This window comes from Halichoerus grypus, chromosome 5, assembly GCF_964656455.1.
Source record: "Halichoerus grypus chromosome 5, mHalGry1.hap1.1, whole genome shotgun sequence".
Lineage (NCBI taxonomy): Eukaryota > Metazoa > Chordata > Mammalia > Carnivora > Phocidae > Halichoerus > Halichoerus grypus.
In genome coordinates, this window is record NC_135716.1 from 172,240,344 (window position 1) to 172,261,526 (window position 21,183).

Below are 21,183 nucleotides of genomic sequence, written 5' to 3' on the forward strand. Positions count from 1 at the left end.
AACATATATAACCTAAAATTTACCATTTTAACCTTTTTAAAAATTTTTTAATTTTTTAAGTTTATTTTTAGTAATCTGTGCACCCAACATGGGGCTCAAGCTCTTGACCTCGAGACCAAGAGTCGTATGTTCTGACAACCAGGCACCCCCCCTCCCCCATTTTTAACCTTTTCAAAATGTAGAGTAGTGTGATGTTAAGTACATTCATGTTGCTGTGCAGCCATAACCACCATCCATCTCCAGGAATTTTTCATGTTTCCTAACTTGTCATGGTTCTTTTTTTTTTTTTAAGATTTTATTTATTTATTTGACAGAGAGAGACACAGCAAGAGAGGGAACACAAGCAGGGGAAGTGGCAGAGGGAGAAGCAGGCTCCCTGTGGAGCAGGGAGCTGGATGTGGGGCTCTATCCCAGGACCCCGGGATCATGACCTGAGCCGAAGTCAGACGCTTAATGACTGAGCCACCCAATCATCCCTGTCATGGTTGTTTTTTTTTTTTAAAGAAGGTAATTTTTTAAAAGATTTTATTTATTTGTCAGAGAGAGAGAACACAAGCAGGGGGAGCAGGAGAGGGAGAAGCAGGTCCCCAATGAGCAGGGAGCCTGATGTGGGACTGGATCCCAGGACCCTGGGATCATGACCTGAGCTGAAGGCAGACGCTTAACCGGCTGAGCCACCCAGGTGCCCCTGTCATGGCTCTTTTTTTTTTTTTTTTTTTTTTTTAAGATTTTATTTGTTTATTTGAGAGAGAGAGAGAATGAGAGAGAGAGCACATGAGAGGGGGGAGGGTCAGAGGGAGAAGCAGACTCCCCGCTGAGCAGGGATCCCAATGCGGGACTCGATCCTGGGACTCCAGGATCACGACCTGAGCCGAAAGCAGTCGCTTAACCAACTGAGCCACCCAGGCGCCCATGTCATGGCTCTTTTTAAACCTAAGTTCTACTACTGGAATTTCAGAACATTGCAATTATGATCTCATCTTCATATTACAATTTAAAAATGGTCTACCAGTTCAGGTAAATGTCAAGTCCTTAAAAATTTTCCAAAGCGTAGAGTTCTACCTATTAAAAACTTGTAGCCAGCAGTAGAATGTCCAGTGAAGGTTGACTTTTGTCGTATGTGAATGGCTAGCTCATTCAGTTCTTTTTTTGAAGGATAGCTTTTAAAATCTGTCAGATGTATGTTCCCTACTTGTTATTATCTGGATCCATATCCAGAGAAATCTGGCATACCAGCATTATTTTACTTGGTTATTATCTAAGGCTGTTTGAGTGATTCAGATGTAGGATACAAATGGAATTGCTAATTGCACTTCATCCTTCTTAATGAAATTTCTTTGAGATGGGCATTTTTGAAGGAAGAGGGGTACTTTGTTGCCTTCTGCTTTTGCTTTGTCACATGGATTGATTATGTTTTAATCTGAATTGGGTGTTAGTATAACACTTAAATATTTGTCTTAGAATTTAAAAACTTGAGAACTAAAAGCTAGGTTTGAAATTTGTGAATATATTGTTCTTTTTTCATGTGTATATCACTTTCTCATAGAAAGTTTGTATTTTTGTCTTGAGTAGAAGTATTAATAGCATGGTCAGCAGCCATTTTCTTGGCAATATTGTTTTTTTTTTTTGTGTGTGTGTGTGTGTTTTTAACCCATCTAAGCAGCGTATGTTTCTGGGTAAACTTAAATGTGACTATCAGGAAATAGCAATTTCTGAGTTAGTAGAAATCCAGAGTTCTGAGTTAGTAGAAAACCAGGGCCAGAGCAGGGGCTTTTCTGGCCAAGCACTTTGAAACCAGTGTTTCCAGATTTGTAAAAAAAAAAAACGCAGTATAATGGTTCCTAGTTGTTAACATTCATATGGTGATTTCTAGAGACTTTTAGAGCAAAAACAGGATGGGAAAGAAGGTATAGGCTTTTTGTAGTTTCCAATTCCAAAATCAAAAAGGGTTCAGAAAACTTTTTTTTTTTTCTGGTAAATTAGCAAAAACTCTGGACAGAAATCCAGAAGTTTGAGTATTTATATATTTTGCAGTAGAGATACTAATGTGTTTGATTAAGGGGTGCTGCCGTAGACCCTGCTGGAGGTGTTATATGATGTAACAACTGTGTTAGCTTTCTACCAGTGGAAAAAATCTGAATTCCAATAAGGGATTTTAGACTTAAATTAACAGCCCAACATTAAATTGAATTGAAATAAAGAATAAAATTAGCTAGTTTTATTTCCCTGCAGTTACAGTGGCAAAAGATACAGAACAATGAAGAAAATTTTGGTTTTCTTAGAACACTGGTACCTTTTTTAAAAAATACATTTTCTTATAGACTCCAGAGTTAAAGCAGGAATAGTTATGTCATAGTGTTTAGGTTTGAGAATGCAGTTTCTGTTTTGCTTTTGTCCATTCAGAGTTACTAACGTTGTGACCCCTGAGATTACTATAGTTGCTGGGTAGGGTCATTCAGGATGTTGTACTTTGTGGGGCATTTTACATGCTTGATGTCTCTGCTTGACAACTTCAAATTAATTCAGTCCTGTCTATTTCATCTTTCATAATAGCATGCATTATCTTTTTTATTTTTATTTTTTTAAAAAGATTTTATTTATTTGTCAGAGAGAGATAGTGAGCACAAGTAGGGGGAGCGGCAGGCAGAGGGCGAAGCAGGCATCCCTCTGAGCAAGGAGCCTGATGGGTGGGACTTGATCCCAGGACTCCGGGATCATGACCTGAGCCGTAGGCAGACACTTAACCGACTGAGCCACCCAGGTGTCCCAACATGCATTAATCATATCAGCATAGTTTTTATGCTTGGGTTTGAGATGAGCTCTCTCTTTGGTACCACCTAGGTAAGTACTAATTAGCTTAGGGTACTTTACTGTTCCCTCTGAGGTTTCCAATCTGGAATTTGCTTCTCTTATTGATCTACAGTTTCTAGAGTAGTACAGCTCTAGCCCTTATCTTTTATGAAGCTTTTCCCAGTGTAGGAAAGGGTTAATTTTGAATAAAACGTTATTGTGATAAAATATACATATCAAATTTGACTCCTTTCAAGTGTACAATGTTTTTAGTGCATTAATGGATATGTGCAGCCATTACCAGTCAATTTTAGAACATTTTCATCATCTCAGAAAGAAACCCCATCCCTCTTAGCTGTCAGCTCTCTCTCTTCATTTTCCCTAGTCCTAAGCAACTGCTAGTCTGTCTTTATAACCTATTCTGAACATTTCATAAAAATTGAATCATATAACATGTGGTCTTTTGTGACTGACTTCTTTCATTTAGCATGTTTTCGGGATTCATCCAAGTTGTGGTATGTATTAGTGCTTCATTTCTTTTTATTGCTAAATAAAATTTTTTTGTGTATGCTTTCCATTCATTAGTTGATGGACAGTTGAGTTCTTTCTGTCTTTTGATTGTTACGAATAACACTGCATGTATGTAAATATTCATGTACAAGTTTTTGCAGGGACCTATGTTTTCTCTCTCTTGGGTATATACCTAAGAGTGAAATTGCTGCGTCATATGGTAACTCAGTGTTTAAACTTTTGAGGAACTGTCACAGACTTTTCCAAAGTGGCTACCGTTTCACATTCCCACCAGCAGTGTATGAAGGTTCTAATTTCTTTGCATCCTCACTGACACTGTCTTTTTGATTGTAGCCATACTAGTGGGTATAAAGTGGTATCTCACTGTGGTTTTGATTTGCATTTCCCTGGTGACTAATTATATTGAGCATCTTTTCATGTGCTTTTTGGCGATTTGTATCTCTTCTTTGGAGAAATGTCTTTTCATATCCTTTGTCCGTTTGAAATAATGGGTTATTTGTGTTTTTATTATTGAGTTGTAAGAGTTCTTTATATATCCTAGATGTAAATCGTTTATATAACATATGAGTTGCAAATATTTTTCCCTAGTCTACCAGTTGTATTTCTACTTTCTTGTTAGTGTCTTTTGATGCGTAAAACTTAATTTATTGTAGAAGTCTGATTTATCTATTCTTTTTGTTGTTTATTTTGTTGCTGTCCTAACAATCCATTGCCAAATACAAGGCCATGCAGATTTATCCCGTGTTTACTGAAAATTCCTAGTTTTAGTCTTTACATTTACGTCTTTGATCCATTTTGAGTTAATTTTTGTGAGGTAAGTTAATCCAGCATCATTCTTTTTTTTTTTTTTTTTTCAGCTTGCAGTTAGAAACCCAAATTATTATTATTATTATTATTATTTAATTTTATTATGTTATGTTAGTTACCATACAGTACATCATTAGTTTTTGATGTGGTGATCCACGATCCATTGTTTTCGTATAACACCCAGTGCTCCATGCAGTTCGTGCCCTCCTTAATACCCATCACTGGGCTAACCAGTCCCCCCTCCCCCCTCCCCTCTAAAACCCTATTTGTTTCTCAGAGTCCATAGTCTCTCATGGTTCATCTCTCCCTCTGATTTCCCTCCCTTCATTTTTCCCTTCCTTCTCCTAATGTCCTCCATGCTATTCCTTATGTTCCACAAATGAGTGAAACCATATGATGATTGACTTTCTCTGCTTGACTTATTTCACTTAGCATAATCTCCTCCACTCCCATCGATGTTGACAGCATCATTCTTTTGCATGTGTCTACCCAACTGTCCCCGCAGAAGGGGGTTAATTTTAATTTTAATTGATTTTTATTTTATCTTAAAGATTTTATTCATTTGAGAGAGAGAAAGCAAGAGGGAGAGAGATTGTGAAGCAGACTGTGCACTGAGCGCAGAGCCTGATGTGGGGCTTTATCCACAACCCTGATATCATGACCTGAGTCGCAACCAAGAGTCAGTTGCTCAACCAACTGAGCCACCTAGGCGCCTAAGTTTTAAATTGACTTTCTATAACTAATCAGTTAATCAGTTTCTATGTGCAGCAGATCTCAAACATTTCAAAGAATATAAATTTGGACTCAAAATATTTTTTGAAACATTCTGAATTAAGATAATTTTCTATATCATAAACAGTGACACAGTCTTTTTTTTAGAATTAAATTTATATTGACAGTGTGTTTATTCAGGTTTTTTTCGAGAGAGAGCGAGAGAACGGGGGAGGGGCATAGGGAGAAGGAGAGAGAGAATCTTAAGGAGGCTGCATTCCCAGTGCAGAGCCTGATGTGGGGTTCGATCTCACAACCCTGAGGTCATGACATGAACTGAGATCAAGAGTCAGTCGCTCAACCAACTGAGCCACCCAGCCTTCCCTGTTTATACAGTTTTGACTAGTTCATTTCCTTTATAATGCTAAGTTGAATTTTGTTTTGTAGGGGTAATTTTCAAAATGTGCTAGTTTAGTTAAATTGGATTTCTTTAATTTTGGGGGTGCATATCCCTTAGTGAATCAGAACTAATATTAAAGGGAATGTAGCTGTTTCCAAAGCAACTGTATTTGAAACAGTGCTTATTTTGGAGAAATCATGTATGATATCTTTGTGAAGCAGGTATAGTGTAGAGATTCTGCCCTTATCCTTATATTTTATACAAGTTCTCTTCCTTTTTCATTATCATAACTGTTTCAATCTCAAATATCGGAAGAAGGAGCGGGGCTCCTGGCTGGCTCTGTTGGTAGAACATGTGACTCTTGATCTTGGGGTTGTAGGTGTGAGCCCCAATTTGGGTGTAGAGATTATTAAAAAGTAAAATCCAAAAAAAGAGAAGATGTAAATTGACTGGCATTACCATATTGCCATAAGGCTTAAATAAGAAATAATGCAGAAAAAGATCTTTATCGTTAATTTGTTTTCATCTCCTGAAATCAGTTGCCTGTTTCTTCTCTAAAGTAATTTGTGCAATGGGATTTGTACTCTTGCTTTCCTTTTCAATGAGGCAATAATAACTTGAGGCTGTCACTTTAAGAATATTACTTATGCTGAGCATTGTTCCATATTGCTTATACTGAGCATTGATCCAGGATAGTAGCTTCTCTTACAGTGGACTGGGCAAAGTTTAGGAAAATTCAGCTGGGAGTTGTAAATGGAATATTAGTGTTTCAGCATACTGGTGGAAGATTTCTGTTGACTTTGATTACTTGTTTTCTAATTCTCAAAATCTGCCTTTTGAGGAGATACTGATTACAGGTCAAATTCAGGGTCAGATATGATTGCCATTGATCAAGAACCTTCATCCTAATGAGAGTTCATCATTCATGAAATTTCAGTACGCATGTGTGCTTAAAAAATTATTGGTCCCTTCTTTTTTTCCTGACATAAGTAGGAACATTCAGATCATTATGTAATCTCATAGATCTTTGAATTTCTTTGATGAAATTTGGTCTTTTTAAATTTTTTATCTGCCTAATTGACATTTAATGTGGAGGGTATGTAGTAAAAACTTTAATAATCAATTTAAAGTCTATTGTGCTTTAATCTTCAAATTTTATTTCTGAAATTTGTTAATTTTTTTTTAAAATGAAAGCAGGGAGGGCACCTGGGTGGCTCAGTTGGTTAAGCGACTGCCTGCGGCTCAGGTCATGATCCTGGAGTCCCGGGATTGAGTCCCACATCAGGCTCCCTGCTCAGCAGGGAGTCTGCTTCTCCCTCTGACCCTCCTCCCTCTCATGCTCTCTGTCTCTCATTCTCTCTCTCGCAAATAAATAAAATATTAAAAAAAAAAAAAAAATAAATAAATGAAAGCAGGGAATTAAAAATATTTTGCATTTGTATTTCTACTTAGAGTCTTAAATTCAGTTATTACATACCATCTATCTAGTTTTGTTAATGATTTTGCTTATATTTCCTAATGATATAATTCATAGCAGTTTGAACCACAGAAGTGTCAAGTGGGACTGCCTACTGTATTTCAGTTATGAGATTTAAAAAATAAAAACAGCATGCTCTAGAGCACTGCACATGCATATTACACTGCTCATTGATTGAATTACAATTTTAAGTGGTACTAGGAGAAGCCATTTGCTTGCTACCTTGAGCTCAAAGGTAAATAAGTAAATATCCAGTGATTTATGCTGGAGATACAGAGGTTGGTGAAAGCTGGTAATGAGCTTAATGGCAGGCAGAATTAGGAGATATGTTGTAGTGAAAGCTTTATATGCCTGTCATTTCTTTGAATTCACTTATTTATGGAGAAAATGCCTAGAAGTGCCAATTTCATACTAATGTATAGAGGCTGTTTTTAGTGGAAATGGGGCTAAACAACTTATTTGCAAATTACTAAAGTTAATTTTTTTATTGCGTTACTATTCAGATACCATAACATTCACACTTCTCAAGTGTACAGTTCAGTGGATTTTAGCATATTTATGAAGATAGGCAGTCATCACCACTAAGAATTAAAGGAGAAAATTGCTTTGTAAAATAAGCTCACTTGGTTTGACACATTACCTGCCCATTCTGTAGTACTAATTATAATAGTTTATCATTGGGCAGATGATTCAGTTTGGGCCAAGAATTTGGAACTTTCTGGAAGTTTTGTTATGACACTTCATTGACTCTTCTATGAGATGAACTCATTTAGTTCTGTCATGTGGATAGGGGCAACCATATTTTGAGCAGGTTGTGATACTGTTTTTTACTATGCTGTAAAGTATTCTGTCTGTGGACACATTGATATAATAGGAAGAGTGTGGTCTCTATTTTTTTTTTTTTAAAAGACACATTTATTCAGCGTCATGATCAGACTATTACATTTAGCAATCAACAGCATGGGTGCAAAAAAAAAAAAAATCTACATTAAAACCCTTTGTTGGAATGCTTTACACTTTCCACAGAACAGAAACTAAAATAACCTGTTATACAATTAGTCACAAATACAGTCCTTGAGTTTTTTGCCCATACACATGAGTATTGTCTAAAACATGTCTTCTTTGTAGCAGCTAGGCCCTGCCACCACTGTGCTTGGCTGAGTTCACAAATCTGTTGTAACCTGTAGCTTCCCTGTCACTTCTCTGGCTCTCCTCTCCTGCTAAGCTTTGTTTCCTGGCAGTAATTAAAACCTTCTGCCACTGCCATAGCTACTGCTGCTGCTGGAACCACCATAGCCACCTTGGTTTCGTGGTTTGGCAAAGTATTAGCCTCCACCACCATAGGGGCCAGAGCTTCTGCCTCCAAAATTTCCTCCTTTCATGGGTCCAAAATTTGAGGATTGATTGTTGTAATTGCCAAAATCATTATAGCTTCTGCCACCTCCAAAGTTGCTTCCATCATTACCAAATCCGTTATAGCCATCCCCACTGCCACCATAGCCACCACCACCTCGACTGCCACCAAAGGAGTGTGGTCTCTATTTAATTAACTAATTAAATTAATAAATTAATTAAAGAAGAGTGTGATCTTTAGAATTCAGGGAGACATGGCCTGACCACTTAGCCTTGTTAACTTGGGCAAGTTACTTCTTGCTGAGCCTCAGTTTACACGAGATACTGTAAAATGGTTCAGTGAAGACAACATAGTTGGTTAGACTTGCAGGCTACTTTAGATTCAAATCTCCTGACTTCTGTTTTCAGTTTTCTTTTTTACAGAACTGTTTTTGTTTTAAAATAAATGATTTTTACTCAAAACTTTTTTTTAAGAAACAATTTATCAGTCCACAGTATTCTGTTGGTGGTTTACAGAGAATAAAATAAACAAAATCAACATTCTGTATTTGTGGCCCAGGAGAAAGAATGTTTGTTACTGGGACTATTGACCATATATATGAATGCCTCTTTACAAATCTTGTAATTATATTTTAACCAATAAAATAACTAATAGAAATCAGGAAACTTAGCCTTCCTTTGTAAGGTTAAATGGTATGGCTCAGCTTTTGGGGCATAGTACTGAGAACTCTCATTTGAGAACTTTTTCTCATAGGGTGAGAATTAGCCTTAGCTAGAAAAAGCAATAGCTGTTGGCTTTGCAGAAGAAAAAATGGTGTAAATATTTTCTACCATTCATGTAACCACGATGCAGAACTGTAATTCAAAGAAAGTTTTATTTTAGCCAAGGGTAATCTTCATTTTGAGAGAATTAACAAGCTCATAATGAAGGACTTTTGTCCTGGACTTTGTGAGGCTTATGTTTCCTACATTGCAAATATATATATATATAGTTTGGATGAAGTAGTTCCTTTATGAAATGCTTTAGCTTTATTTCTTGCAGCATTTTATTTTATTATTTTTAACTTTCCAAATACTGTTTACTTCACTGAAAGCTTACAGCATTTTATTTATTTATTTTAAAGATTTTTATTTATTTATTTGAGAGAGAGAAAGCATGAGCAGGGGGAGGGGCAGGGGGAGAAGCAGGCTCCTCGCTGAGCAGGGAGCCCGAAGCTGGACTTGATCCCAGGACCCTGGGATCATGACCTGAGCTACAGGCAGACGCTTAACCGACTGAGCCACCCAGACTCCCCTCTTACAGCATTTTATATCCATTCTTTGTGTCTAGGCGTTTATGACAACTTGAACTGTGGTCTTAGGTTGCTAGTTTTAAGAATTGTCTAGAGACTGGTACAGTGTTACTAATTTTGAATGACTAAAGCTTTGAGGGTTTTTGCTTTATTTCCCCTCTCCCATCTCGGTAAACTGTTGCTACTTACATATAAAGAATTTATCTTCTAATTCAGATTTCTGCAATTTGTGGTCATTCATATAGAATTATTATTTGCAGCTGTCATTTTGTCTTCCAAAATGTTTCATTGAATTAGAATTATGAGAAGTATGAAGTATTTGTTAGGTTTAAGGAAGCATTCTGTTTCATTTTGGGTTTATTTTATTTATAGTTGTCTTTTTTTAGAGGATGTTATTCATTTATTTATTTGACAGAGAGAGACAGGGAGAGAGAGAACACAAGAGGAGGAGTGGGAGAGGGAGAAACAGGCCTCCCCCTGAGCAGGGAGCCTGACGCGGGGCTCGATCCCAGGACCCTGGGATCATGACCAAGCCGAAGGCAGACGCTTAACAACTGAGCCACCCAGGCGCCCCTATTTATAGTCATTTTTTAAAATATATATTTGAATTATTATCGAAACACACAATACAGTTATGTAACCCTACTATCTGGAGAGAATTGCTATTGATCTTTTGGTTGTCTGGTTTTTTGTTGTTGTAGTCATTCTTAAAGAGGTAAAATATCACTTTACCAGGTAGAAGGAGCTCACATCATTTGGTTTTGAAGCTGAGTAAAATGATAGTCTTTTGTGTTTTAACAATCTCCTGGCAACATGCTGAACTATTTAAAATACTATGCTGGAGAGCATTTTTTTTTTTTTAAATGGGGAGTTGGTGGGTTGATATGGGGAAAATGGCAGCTAAAATAGAAAAACAAGGATACAATTATATTCGCCATTTCTATGTAGTTAGCAGAACAGACTGTGTCTTTGTCAGTAATTTCCGTGTATATTCCTGAATATCCTGCTTATACTTCTTTAGTCTTTTTCTCTAGAAAGTAAAGGTGGTGGATTCTCATCCTGGACCTAAAGTGTGGAGGCCTGTATAATTTTATTTGTTTTGAGTTGCCATGGAATGTTTATCATGGGAATCACTTTTGGAGAGATTGATCTGATTACATTAAGAAATTTGAAATATTTGTTTTCCAGTTTTGTGGAGAAGTAAATAAGTAACCTCTCTAATTGGGTGACGAAAGTTGGGTCATTGACAGAACCTTGTGACGGTAATTTTCTGTTAATGCTAAAGCAAGGCATTTTTGAGTTCTCTTATCCTTAACTCGCTCTTCTAGAATCCCTAGAGGACCTGTGCAACAGCCCCTCGAGGACCGAATCTTCACTCCTGCTGTCTCGGCGGTGTACAGCACGGTGAGTACCTGAGGTCTGCTGTCGCAGTACCTAACTTCCTGCACATGAGCCTTTGATATCACAGCAGTGTTTGTTTGACTGGCACGTGAAAGGTTTTTGGCAAAAGGTTCATTAAAATCCCAAATTGAATTAGGTGTATTTAATATAAGAAAGGTGAATAGGGGGGCGACTGGGTGGCTCAGTTGGTTAAGCGGCTGCCTTCGGCTCAGGTCATGATCCCGGGGGTCCTGGGATTGAGCCCTGCATTGGGCGCCCTGCATTGGGCTCCCTGCTCAGCAGGAAGCCTGCTTCTCCCTCTCCCTCTCCCTGCCTCTCTGCCTACTTGTGCTCTCTCTCTCTCTTTCTCTCTGTCAAATAAATAAATAAAATCTTTAAAAAAAAAAAAAAAAAAGAAAGGTGAATAGGCTTTTTTCCCCATCATCTTAATAGGTGAGTGTGAAACAAACATTGTCTTAAGATACATTGGCTCATACACCTGTCGTCTTTTTCCTCCTTTTTCATCTTTCTGTAAATCCACTTCTGGCCTTGTGACTCTTTAAGACATTGAGTTTTAATTTTCTTTTTTGATATTAAAATTTTTTTTAATTTTAATATTTAAATGGTTTTAATTTTTTCCCTTCTCTGATTACAAAAAAAAAAATACAAAAAATGTTTGGAAATGAGAACACTGGCTTTAACCCAGGAAATTTAATATTTTATGTTAAATGATTAATTCCAATTCATAAATGAAGGGAAATTTAAAAGGTAGAGGATGAAGGTCATAAAATTAAAAGCAGATTTCAGGTGTCTCACAGTGAGCATAAGAGAATTTAGGGAGAACGGAAGAGTCAGACATCTTTTTATTTCAGTTTATCATACCAATAATTCCTCACCCTCCAAATAGGGTCTTTAAAGAAACTCAGAGTGGTGAGAAAGAGGGGTAAACAAGTCATTGTAATTTAAAGTGGTATGATAAAGCAATGATTCTTATCCTTTTGGGTTATGAATTACTTTTAGAATCTGAACATAGCCACAATGCTTTCTTCTCAAAAGAGAGCATATACCCAGTGTTTACATATAATTTCAGGATTTCACAAATATGCATTAGACCATTCATCAGCCCAAGGTGAGGAACCTTTAATTAGAGATGCAAACGTGCTATATATGGGAAAGGAAGAGGCCACGTCATTGAGGAAGTGGCACTAAGCTGGAAGGTATAGAACTTCTCTAGGCAGAGTAGGGAACACAGGGCCTTCTAAGAAGTTAAAATTCAGAGGCATGCTTAATGGAATGGCCAGTAGTCAGCTTAGTGAGGCATTTGTGTTAGGTTTTGTAGCAGAAGTAGAGATGAGATAGTAGATGGGTTTTGGAGGTTTTAAGATTGTTTTGAAGGGTTAAAACTTTATTGTGCAGGAATGGGTAGGATGGTTTCCCTGAAACAAGTCTCAGTTTACACCTATTATAGATCAGTTAACACTTGTAAATTATTTGAACCCCCTGACTCTTAAAATGGACTCCGTTTGGATGACAAATTGCCTGATCATCCTAGTAATTGAGAACCTTCAATTTACATTGAAAAACAGCCTTTAATTTTTTTCTGGCATAAACCTTCTGTAGGCCAAAGGGTTTTGTTTTGTTTTGTTTTGTTTTGTTAGTACTGACCTTGAGGTCACCTTAATTTTTGTCTGGGGGACGCCTGGGTGGCTCAGTTGGTTAAGCGTCTGCCTTCGGCTCAGGTTAAGATCCAGAGTCCTGGGATCAAGTCCCCACATCTGGCTCCTTGCTCAGTGGGGAGTCTGCTTCTCCCTCTGCCTGCTGCTCCCCCTGCTTGTGCTCTCTCTCTCTGACAAATAAAATCTTTACAAAAAAATGAATTTTTGTCTGGCAGAACTCTTAAAATATATATTTTTTTCTAATTATAAAAGTACTCTTTGCCATTCAATTAGTATTTTCAAGATTAAGATAAGTAAAAGAAGAAAATGAAAATTTCTAGTGATCTTGAGTGATTTCTAGAAGCAACTACGATAACCATTTCTTTGGTATAGTTTCCTTTGTCTTTTTTTCTGTGTTGTAGGCTCTGTGTAAGATATTTGATTCTATTTTTCAGTTTATATTATAATGTTAGCTTCTCCTATGCTATTTGACATGTTGTAAATAATAAATGGCTGTCTATTTTGTCATAAGAATTTAATATTCACTGAACATTTGACAAATATTTCTTGAGCTTTTAATGTGTGTCAGGCACTGTTTGGCGTTGTGGATATAGTAGTGAGCAAACCAAACCCACTGTTACTCATAGAGTTTATGCTGGTCTGTGGGATAGAAGGGAAGTAAACAAATGTATGTGCAATATAGTAGTGGGTAGGAGTAAGTGTCTTGATGAAAATGAAGTAGTATAAAGGGATGGAGAATGACTGGACAATCCTGGACATTCTGTCTAAAGGCATTTAAGTAGAAAGCTAAGGAGTGAGGGAGTGAGCCTTGCAGATTTCTAGGTAAAGCATATTTCCAGTAGAAGGAACAGTAGTGCAAAGGCCTAGTGGGTAGCAATGTGCTTAATGTGGTCTTAGAACTGCAAGGAAACTAGTGTGGTTGGAGTAGAGAGAGGGTGGGAATAGAATTCAGAGAAGTATCTGGAGCATCAGATTATGTGGGGCATTATTTACCATGGTAAGAATTTGGATTTTAATCTAAATGTGATGGAAAGCCTTTAGAAACTTTAAAGCAGTATGTTTGAATTTCAGTTTAAAGGCCATTGTAGTTATTCCATAGAGAGTAGACTGACGAGGGCAGGTGGTTGTGGTGGTGAAGTGGAAGCAAGAAGATGAGTTAAGAGGTTGTTATAGTAAAATAGGCAGAAGATGTTGGTGGCTTCCTCTAAGGTAGTACAGAAAAAGAGATGAGTAGTGAAATTTGGTATGTATTTTGAAAGTAGACTCAATAGGATATCGTGAAAGCTTGGATGTGAGATGTGAAAGAAGAGCAAAGGGTGTTGTTAGGGATTTAGCTTGAGTAGCTGAATGAATGTGGTACTTTTCATGCAGATGAACACTGGGTGAGGACCAGGGTTTTTGTTGAGAAAAATCAATAGACGTGAACATTATTTAAGTGAGAAGTTAAACATTAGGTTGTTTCTAATATTTCCTATTAGAAATAACTTACTTGAATTTAAAGCCTTTTCTGAATTTTGGATTATTTTTGTAGAATAACTTCCTAGAAATGAAATTATTGAGTTAAAGTGTTAGACATGTTTTTGAAATTCCTTGTAATTGAAGACATGTGACTTTGGAAACTTAGTACTTTGGACAGGAGGTCATCTAAATCCTGTGAATGATAGCACAGTGCCTGCTACAGAGTTTACATGCCATGTTTTGAAACAAAGGTTTTGAATTTTTTTTGAGTTAGATCAGATTTGACTTTTACTATTTGAAGCCACTGCCATATATATAGTCCTTTAGTCAGTGAAAAAAGTGGGTGCACCAGTTATATATAGTGCCTGTCCTGGAAGGGTAAGGGATTTTATTTTAGGCAGTAAAAAGTTACCTTAAAATATGGCAGTCTTCACTTTTTTGATCAGCTGTTTCCATTCTTAGCAATTTAAGTCTCTGCCTCACTTCTACAGTGTTGTGCACATTAACTGAATGAGTAGCAGAGTAGTGACCAGGTGTTTTGACATTTTTAATCCCCCTTCTTCTCAGCCCCAAGATTATGTATTGGTCACCATTTCTCTAGTGTCTAAGTCCATTAGCATCCTTTCTGTGTCATAAAATAAAGGCTAACCCTCAGTTCACCTCCTCCTGTCTCACCATATGGTGCCCATATGTCACTTTAATTGAGTTGGTTGAATTCCTTGAAAGGCAAACATGAACCCTGGCCAGTCTTAAAAAATTATACAATCAAAGATTTTACTTTTTTATGTCTGTTATGCAGACTTTATGTCCTTATGTCAGCATTTCAGATAGGTTTTCTGCTGATAAACAAGCATCAAAAGGACTTTTTTTTTTTTTTAAAAGATCTATTTATTTTAGAGAGAGAGGTGGGTGGGGTGAGTGGGAGAGGGAGAGAGAATCTTGGCAGTCTCCATGCTGAGTGTGGAGCCTGACATGGGTCTCAGTCCCAGGACGCTGAGATCATGAACTGAGACGAAACCAAGAGTTGGATGCTTAATCAACTATGTCACCCAGGTGCCCCAGAACTCAATTTTTATAATGCTGTCATGGTACATGTTTTAGGCTGATTATCATTTATTTATTTATTTTAGCATGATTTATAGAAGTTTCTCTTTGGAACATTTATCAGGGAGGGGAGAGATACTTTTGTCATTTTTCTTTATTAATAGCCATAATTACATGAGAGTGATTGATTATATGAACAAAAAAAGAATAAAGCCAGTAGTTTTTAAGCTCTAGTAAGAGAAATATATATTATATGGTAAGAGAGGAAATGGCAAAACTGAAGAGGAATGAGCTAATTTCTGGTATTTTATTAATAGCTCTCTTAATTGGCATGCTTCTGAAAAATAAACTATGAAATTCTTTCATGTTGTATATTTTTGGCTTAATATTTTATTTAGAGAAATTAGATTTTATGACTGTTAAGCCACTATTTATTTTTTTGATAAATAATCCATGCCAGCATGGATCCCAACATGGGGCTTGAACTCATCACCCTGAGATCAAGACCTGAGCTGAGATCAAGAGTTGGTTGCTTAACCCACCGAGCCACCCAGGTTCCCCTAAGCCAGTGTTTTAAATATAATTGCAGAAATAAACTTAATACAAAATTTCTGGAATAATGACTTTACTACAAGAAGCAGCAATCATACATACTCTGGTGGATTGGAAGAGTTGTGTTATTAACTGTTTCTGCAAAATTCCTATAAATAATTTAATCTGAATAAATTTCTCCTTAATGCTGTAACATTTCATGATCCTTTTTAGCCAGCTTATACTTTTAAAGTCTTTATTCTTTCATACTGTAGTTCTGTGACATCAAATTAGAAAATAATGCTTTTACGTTTTTTCCAGTCACTGATAAATACTGAGTAGGCCAACATGTCAGTGGAGATACCTGCACAGGGACAAAATTTAGCATGGGTCGATCCATACTCCTTAGACAGTTGTATCCAGCAAGATGGAAATCCACTTAATTGTCCTATAATCCAACCCAGAATGACAATCCATTTTTTCCACCCAGTGGTAAATATGCCAGTTGAACTGATGATTTGTTTATATAGACTTTATTTTTAAAAACAGCTTTATTGGGGTATATTTGACATACAGTATATATAGTGCTAATGATTTACATATATCTAAAGTGTATAATTTGGTAAGTTTTAACATATGTATAGACCCATGAAAACCTTTGCTACAATCAAAATTAACACGCATCATTCTTAAAAGTTTCTTCATTCCTCTTTGTAATCTTTCCTTTCCACCTTTGGTCTGCTTTCTGTTGTTATGGATTCATTTTTTAGACCTTTATTAAAAACTATAATAGGAAAAGGAATAATGCAGTAGGTGCTGGTTGTTTTTTGACTTTTTGTCACTCAGGTTAATTATTTTGAGATATTTCCATGTTGTATTTATCAGTAGCTTCTTCCTGGGGAAAAAAGTAAACTTTATTGTTACTATTATTATTATTATTATTATCTTTAGAAAAAGTAAACTTTAGGCTTAAAATTTAGGGCTGACATAATCACATGTTCTATATATTCTTCCCCCACCCCAAGGATAGAGTTTGGTTTTCATTAAACATAATGAAAATCATGTGATTATACAATTTGGTTGTTTTCTTTTTTAATACAGCATTGTATCATAAATAATTTCCCATGTTATTACATAACACTTATAAACATTATAAGCACAAACATAAGTTTATGTTTGACATAAGTATCATGTCAATGAGGTGAACCATAATTTACATAATGAGTAAATTTAAAAACTCGTGTTTGGCTTAAAGATTCCTTTATTTTCTGTTTTAAATAATTTTGTGATAAATACATATGCTTAAATAAAATACACATATATGTGCATATTTTTGTCTGTTTAAATAGGATTATTTCCTTAGGCTAAGATTCTCAAAAGTAGCCTTAGTATGTTAAAATAACACACACTTTAAAGATACTTAATATTTTTGACATGTGATACAGTTATTGGCAGGTTATATTGTGGCAAACAGTATAGGAATGTATCCATTTCATTGTATCTTGAGTTTCAGGTGTTCCCATTTTTAAAAATAAATATTTAATTAATTTATTTAGAGCGTGAGTAGGGGGAGGGGCAGAGAGAGAGGGAGAAAGAATCTCAAGCAGATTCTTTGCTGAGCACAGACCCATAGTGGGGCTCAATCTCACGACCCTGAGGTCATGACCTGACCCGAAATTAAGTCTGTTGCCTAACCTACTGAGCCACCCAGGTGCCCCCAGGTGTTCCCATTTTCAGTTGTGTTTGCTAACTTGATTGGTCAAAAGTGCTATTTCACAGTCCACAAAGGAGAAAATCAGCAGGTTTTAAGTGGCTGTGGAAGAATGTTTAACATTGGTAAAATGATGTCATATTTTGTCTCTAAAATTTGCAAAGTTTTAATTAATACCCATTTCTCAGTTGTAGAAATGTAATAATTAGGAATGTTTTGGGACTTTTCAAAAGTAATTTTTTTTCCCATTCAATATTTTTACATTATGGACTATAGAAAAGGAATGAAATTTTCCTGTTAGTTGTGACAAAAAGGATTTTGTTGTGGGGTGCCTGGGTGGCTCAGTTGGTTAAGCGACTGCCTTCGGCTCAGGTCATGATCCTGGAGTCCCTGGATCGAGTCCCGCATCGGGCTCCCTGCTCAGCAGGGAGTCTGCTTCTCCCTCTGACCCTCCCCCCTCTCATGTGCTTGCTCTCTCTCATTCTCTCTCAAATAAATAAATAAAATCTAAAAAAGAAAAAAAAAAAAAAAGGATTTTGTTGTAAGAAGATTGTAGTTTTACAATTATTATTGTTGTCACTTTTCTCTAATAGCATTGCTGATACGTGACCATAATTAGAAATCCAGATTTTTGGGTTTGAAATTTAAATAAAAAATCACATTCAGATATTTCCTTTTTTAAATAAAATTGTGGTAAAATATGCTTAACATAAAATTTACCATCTTAATCATTTTATTTTTAAAATTAATTTTTAAAAAGTTTGTTTAATATGTACTCCCAGCATGGGGCTCGAACTCACAACCCCAAGATCAAGAGCCACATGCTCTGACTGAGCCAGCTAGGCATTCCCCCATCTTAATCATTTTAAAGTTGTACTAATACATTCACATTTTTGTGCAGTCCCATCACCGTCCATCCCTAAAAGTCTTCATTTTAAAAACTGAAACTCTGCCTCTTAGAACAACTACAACTATTCTATGACAACTCCTCATTACCCTTCCCCTGAGTCTCTGGAAACCACCATTCTACTTTCTATATCTATGATTTTGACTACTATAAGTAGCTTGTGTAAGTAGAATTATACAGTATTTTTCTTTTTGTGACTGTTTTTTTTCACTTAGCATAATGTCCTCAGTGTTCATCCATGTTGTAGCAGGTGTCAGAATGGCCTTCTTTTTGAGTCATGTGGTTATCCAGTTTTCCCAGCACCCTTTGTTCACAAGACGCTCTTTCCTATTGAATGGTCCTGGCATCCTTGTTGAACGTCATGTGAGCATATGAGCGAGTATTTATTTTTGGTCCCTGTATTCTCTTCTATTGGTCTGTATGTCTGTGTTTATGCCAAAACCACACTACTTTTTAGTACTGTAGCTTTGTAGTAAGTTTTGAAATCAGGAAATGTGAGTCTTTCAGTTTTGTTCTTTTTTAAGATTGTTTTGTCAACTTGAACTGTCTTGAAATTCCACATAAATTTTAGGATGGATTTTTCTGTTTCCGTAAAAAACATCATTGGGATTTTGGTAGGGGTTGCATTAGATCTATAGATCACTTTCAGCAGTATTGACATCTTAACAATATTAAATCTTTCAATCTATGAACATGAGATGTGTTTTCATACATTTATGTCTTTAATTTCTTTCAGTGCCGTTTTATATTTTTCATTGTAGAATTCTTTCACATTTTTTGTAAACTTCTAAGTATTTTATTCTTTCTAAGGCTATTATAAATGGAATTGTTTTGCTCATTTCTTTTTCAGATTGTTCATTGCTCATGTATAGAAATTCAACTGATATTTGTGTGTTGATGTCATATCTTGCTGCTTTCCTGAATTCATTTGTTATTCTGACAGTTTTCTTGTGGAATCTCTAGCATTTTCTACATAGAAGATCATATCTCAAACAAATAATTTTACTTCTTTTTCAGTTCACATGTCTTTTGTTTCTTATTCTTGCCTAATTGTTAGGGTTTCTGATACTGTGTTGAAAAGAAGTGGTGAAAGCAGGCATCCTTGCTTTGTTCCTGATTTTATAGGAGAAGCCTCAGTCTTTTGCCATTGAGTATGAAGTTTGCTGTGGGTCTTTCATGCATAGCATTTATTATGTTGAGATAGTTTCCTTCTATTTTTAGTTTGTTGAGTCTTTTTTATCATGAAAGCATGGTGAAGTTTTTTCTGATCAGGTGGGTTTTCTCCTTCATGTTGTTGATATGGTATATTATACTGATTGATTTTTATATATTGAACTGCCCTTGCATATCAGGAATAAATCCCACTTGGTCATGATATATAATCCATCTAATATGCTATTGGATTCTGTTTACTAGTATTGTGTGTCTTTTGTTGTTGTTTTTGTTTTTTGTGGGGTTTTTTTTGAGGATTTTTGCATTGTTATTGGTCTGTCATTTTGTAGTGTCTTTATCTGGCTTTGATATCAGGATCATGCTGGTCTCATAGAATGAGTTAGGAAGTATTTCCTCCTCTTCAGTTTCTTGGAAAAGTTTGAGAAGAATTGGTATTACTTCTTGTTTACATGTTTGGTAGCCATTTCCAATGAAGCCATCAAGTCCAGGGCTTTTCTTTTTTTTTTGGAAGCTTTTTGAGTACTGATTAATTTTCCTTACTAGTTACTTGTCTATTCAGATTTTCTGTTTCTTTGTGATTTAGTCTTTGTAGATTTTGTGTTTCTAGGAATTTGTCTATTTCACCTAGGTTTTCCAATTTGTTGGTGTTTAGTTATTTTCCTAATATTGGCCTTTGATTCAATGTTCAACTCAGAATTGTCTAATCACTTGAAAAAATCTGGGTCAGTGGTTCTCAGCTAGAGATGCTTTTGCCCTCCAGGGACATTTGGCAATGTCTGGAGACATTTTTCATTGTCACAATCTGGTGCAGGAGTGGGGAAGGAATGCCTGTGGCATTTGAAGGCTAGAGACCAAGGATGCAGTTAAACATCCCAAAGTGCACAGGACAGCCTCATAACAAAAATTATCCTACCCAAAATGTCAGTAATGCCATGGCTGAGCAACCCTGATTTCTGTTTTACTTAAATGTTAGTTAACATTATTAAGATTACTTAAAATTGGGGCGCCTGGGTGGCTCAGTCAGTTAAGCGTCTGCCTTCAGCTCAGGTCATGATCCCAGGGTCCTGGGATCGAGCCCCACATTGGGCTCCTTGCTCCGTGGGAAGCCTGCTTCTCCCTCTCCCACTGCCCCTGCTTGTGTTCCTTCTCTTACTGTGTCATTCTCTGTCAAATAAATAAATAAAGTCTTTTTTTAAAAAAAAAGATTACTTAAAATTGTTAACACTCAATCCAGCTAGTATTTGTAGAATACCTACTATGTACTATATTACTTCTGGGAGAAAAACATTGATATGAAAGTAAAAACTAATGAAAATTGTAGTAAGTACTTTGAAGGAGATACACAGGATATAAAATTAATAAGAGTAATTCTTTTTTTTTTTTTTTTTTTTAAGATTTTATTTATTTGAGAGAGAGAGACAGAAAGCACGAGCAGGGCAGAGGGAGAGGGACAAGCAAACTCCCGGTGGAGCAGGGAGCCCGACATGGGGGCTCGATCCCAGGACCCTGGGATCATGACCTGAGCTGAAGGCAGACGTTTAACTGACTGAGCTACCAGGTGCCCCGATAACAGAGTAATTCTTAATTAGCTATGAGTGGGAAGCTTGAGAAGGTAGCATTTTAGGATATCTGAACCATGAAGAGAATTCAACCCTTCATGGATAGGGAGGAAATGCGTGAACCTTCCAGATAGATTTTCAGAGGCTCTAAGGCATTCAGATGAGTAAAGCTCTCCTGTTGGTGGGAAGCTCAGTGCTCTGGAGACAGGATGGTGGGAACTGGTGCTGTCCATTAAAATCACGCCTGTTCAGCACTTGAAATGTGGCTAATGCGACCGAGGAGCTGAGTTTTCAGTTTTATTTAATTTTCATTCGTTGAAATTTAAATAGCTGCTTGTGGTGATCATATTGGAAACTGCAGCTCTAGAGAGTGACAAAGTTTG

The 21,183-nt window shown here is 36.4% G+C and overlaps 1 protein-coding gene across 6 annotated transcripts in view; it reads left to right on the plus strand.

The window, feature by feature from the left end:
• Positions 1 to 21,183, plus strand: part of EIF4G3 (eukaryotic translation initiation factor 4 gamma 3) — a 332,624-nt gene that overhangs the window by 84,312 nt on the left and 227,129 nt on the right. For all 6 annotated transcript variants that reach the window (XM_036099078.2, XM_078073724.1, XM_036099079.2 and 3 more), the window contains one exon: positions 10,690 to 10,765. The gene's annotated coding sequence lies outside the window, so the exon portion shown is untranslated. Of the gene's footprint in view, positions 1 to 10,689; positions 10,766 to 21,183 lie in introns of those variants that run through there.